Source organism: Acyrthosiphon pisum, chromosome X, assembly GCF_005508785.2.
Source record: "Acyrthosiphon pisum isolate AL4f chromosome X, pea_aphid_22Mar2018_4r6ur, whole genome shotgun sequence".
Taxonomy (NCBI): Eukaryota; Metazoa; Arthropoda; class Insecta; order Hemiptera; family Aphididae; genus Acyrthosiphon; species Acyrthosiphon pisum.
In genome coordinates this window covers 56,020,153-56,024,217 of record NC_042493.1, presented here as the reverse complement: position 1 = coordinate 56,024,217, position 4,065 = coordinate 56,020,153, and the positions used below count along the sequence as shown (strand labels likewise).

At 35.6% G+C, this 4,065-nt stretch overlaps 1 protein-coding gene across 1 annotated transcript in view; it reads left to right on the top strand.

The window, feature by feature from the left end:
- The window catches only part of LOC115033735, an 18,465-nt gene that overhangs the window by 11,895 nt on the left and 2,505 nt on the right, over window positions 1-4,065 (top strand). The gene's annotated exons all lie outside the window — the stretch shown is intronic.

Below are 4,065 nucleotides of genomic sequence, written 5' to 3'. Positions count from 1 at the left end.
GTAGTATTTCCGGCGTCTACGACTGTCCCTGGCTGATTTCCGGCTCACCTCGAGTGCCACGGATAGTTTTCCCACTGACGCGACCGGTGATTGCTAGCTTCTTAGCCCTTCGATCGCCACGGGTCGTCTTCTGGCCACCGCGACTGCTACCAGCCACCGGCTCGGCAGAGATCTCATCGTCGGCGATTTGCACATAGAAGTCACCGTGGTCGCTTCTACTCCGGCTACGACGGCTACGACGGCTCCGGCTACGACGGCTACGACCACGTCGGCTACGTCGGCCACGGCTTCGAGTTCGACGGGCGCGCCTGTCCGTGTTTTCTTCTTCGACGTCACTAGCCGCCGTGGTCGGATTATCATCCGCTCCCGAACCCAGCCGAATGGCTGTAACTGTCGTGGCAGCCAGGGTGACCACCGGTGGTACTGCCAACTCCGCGATCGCATCCTGCCGCGGTTCCGGTACCATTTCGACCGATTCGTTGTTCACGATTACAGGATTAACAGTTTCAGGTTCGAACTCCATAGTTAATGGGATAGTCGAAAGTTCAGCTGTCGCATCTTCCCCTACCACGTTAACATCATTGGTGCTTTCACCATCCATGTCGAGGAAAAAAACGGTAGAAACGATAATTGTTATAAAAAAAAAATCATTGATGCGCACGATACGAGTAAAATTAAAGTTTGTTTGTAACAATAGTAGTATCATATCATACCTGGCCAGGTCACCAAGGCGATTACGGCGGTTGGTTTTTTTATTTTTATTTTGACCAAATGGAAAATGGATAACGTGGGAATGGTATAGCTAAGGGTGAAAATAATTTGAAAGCCCCTCCCCCCCCCCCCAAAATCATAGAACACTGTGTCCGTAACACAAACACAACTAATGAACGATATCTAACAAATGCTACGGTATTGCAGTAGTGAACTATTGCCCAGAGAAGTAATGACGTTAATACGTTATGAGCTATATAAATTTACAAATGCCAATAATTCGGAATTCCCACGTGCCGACATCGTTGAACAACTATCAACCAGTATTGGCCTTATGTTTTATTTGTGTAATTTATATTGTGTTATCTTTATCATCAATAATTATCAAGACACTAATGCGCTGAAATAGGTACAGTATTCAACAGGCTATATTTCTTGTTAGGGCCTTGGCAATGTCAAAATATTATAATACTATTTTACTATTTTGTACATAATACCAGCTTTATTTTTGTTTTTTAAAACATTTATGGGTGCCTCCAAACCAAAAAAAAAATTCCCGGCCCTTTTGGAGGCCCCCCATGGCCCCACGAGTGTGAGGCCCGGGGCGGAATTCATCGCTCCGAATTTAAAATACATACAGAATGTATATAATGGGTTAACAAGATTGTTTACAATATTTTAAAATGTAAGTTAATTCATTAACTGCCTACATTTGAAACGTGGAATGCGTTATACCATTGATTATACATAGTATATTTAATATTATAATATTATACTATGTATAATCAATGGTTATACGTAGGTATATTATTGTTATTATAATATGATTAAAATATGTGAATAACTCATGATACGTAATAGGTACTTGTAACAGCGGAGTCGTAATAAAGTATTAGACAATAGTTGATATTGTACACAAATTCTCTAACTAATTACGGGGAATCGATAAAACATCTACTTAAATAAATTATAAACTATATGTTAAACACCTTAATTTGGTTAGTACATTACATAAAACATGATACTATATTTTTATACTTTAAGTTTTTAACACTAACATATTATATTATTGTACATACATATAGGTATTTGGTATAGTATTAGATTGTATCTATGATTCAATCGAACTCAATGCCAACAAAATATATCATTTTACTCGCACATGATCTATCTACTTTATTATATCTAACTGTCTTTTATTTTTCTTTAATATACGCATTTCATTTTTACTTTTATATTATGTAAACACAGTTTATCGTCGTATCACACGTATCACTCGTGACACGCACTAAGACCTACGTCTTACCCTCGTACAGTGTACAATCTAAGATAATATTACTATAATATTTATTAATATCCAAAATCAAATTTGGCCAGCACTGTTAATATAAAGTGAGGTACGATGACCAACTTTATTGTTTTGGGTTTGTCCCTTTTAGACTTCACTGATAAATAATATTACGATTGCAAGAACAATTTTAATACAATATTTGAATATTACATTAAAACAAACATATTTTAATGTCACTGAGTATGTATGAATGTATGCTAACTAGCGGTCCATCGCTTCACATACAATACAGTCACACACACTTCTACCAAACTCTACGGTAACAAGGAACTTTCCTCGCACACACTGCGGTGGCGTAAAATAATAATAATATATTATGACCCCTTGGCACATTTTGCTTCTATGTTAGTGACTTACATGCTTAAATATATATTATACATATATTACAATATTATGTCCATAGGCTACATATTATAATTGATTATGAATACTAGTATTTATAATCAATGATATAATGTACATAATACATAATATATGTATTATATGCTGTATACCGTCTTATTATGTCGAACGCCAATAACTCAAATTGTTCGTGAAAATCTCGAAATCAATTGAAATTGCCATGAAATAATTACCATTACAATAACACTCGATATTTTGAACTTGTATTTGTTTCCCTTGAATTTCAACATAACGAGAGTTTACTGTATTATATTATTATGTTAATGGCTGTTTATAATAGACGACGCTATTGAACAAAATACATAATCCAAAAATCAAACAATGCGAACTGACTTACAGAAAAGGTCAAAAATAACAATAGTGATGCGTAAATGATGTACCTACAACCTAAGACGGTTCCTTGGGGAATATTAATTGCTAGTGATGTGTATACGTCATTATATATTCATCGATGATTTGATATTACAATGACACAATAATGTTATTATAAATTATATAATTAGGTACTTTTGTAGTGTATAATTTGCTGTTAAAATAGTTATGGTACCTAGGTAAGTCATACGTGCTATTATAATTATACACATATTGTGCAATTATTATATGTGCTGATGTGTACCTATACAGTAGGTATATAAATACAATCAAAGTAAGAAAATATACCATGTTATAAAAAATGGATATTATCATAATAATAAATTGTATCTACATAACTTAACATAATATAGGTATAATTCCAACATGTTAATAGTTAATTTTAATAATTTTAATATTCATTTTTGAAACAATAATAGGTAAGGTACCTATTTAGTATTTACCGATATTTTATAATGAAATTTTATGCACAACATCGATTTTGTAGAAAAACAATATTGTGTAACAACCAGAAAATATTATATAACATGACAAAATTTGTTATTGAAGTAGAAAAAGAAAACCAAGTTATTAATATACTATTTAGTGATGGATGCACGTACCAAAGTCGGAATCCAACATTAACTTATGGTGTGGTGAATTCAACGATTTCATCTGGTGTCAAAAAATTGTGCAAAAATGTCTTCAGCATAGTCATGCTCAAATGGAGGCAGATTACAGCACGCATTCAACAATTGAATGCGTGGTATTGAGCGAAAATTTAGACATAAAAAAATGTACCCAGGACGCTCACGCAGGGGGGTTGGTAAAGGACCCACATTTTAACTGCATGTACTTCAATATCAATACCTTGTATTAATATTAGATTATAAGTAATTTTTTTCTTGCCCCGGATGTAATGTACCTACAAATTATTATATGTTGTTACGGACGACCGTATAGCCGCCATATAATCGTTGACAGACGGTGCGCAGAACATGACCCTGTAACGGCACCTTGGCATCGGTGATAGACGCGCCTACAGACGCCGTCGACGCCATACGGAAAAGCCCCTATTTAGAACCGACAGCTCTACGATTCCCCCCCCCTTTCGCCCACTCACTGATGTATTGCCGTTTCCGAGCACATATCACCATACAGTAGCCTCTTATACAAGTCACGCGCCGGTGGTGGTTGCCTCCGTCCAACCAAATGTAAAGGAAATAATATTCACACATATTGTAAATTAA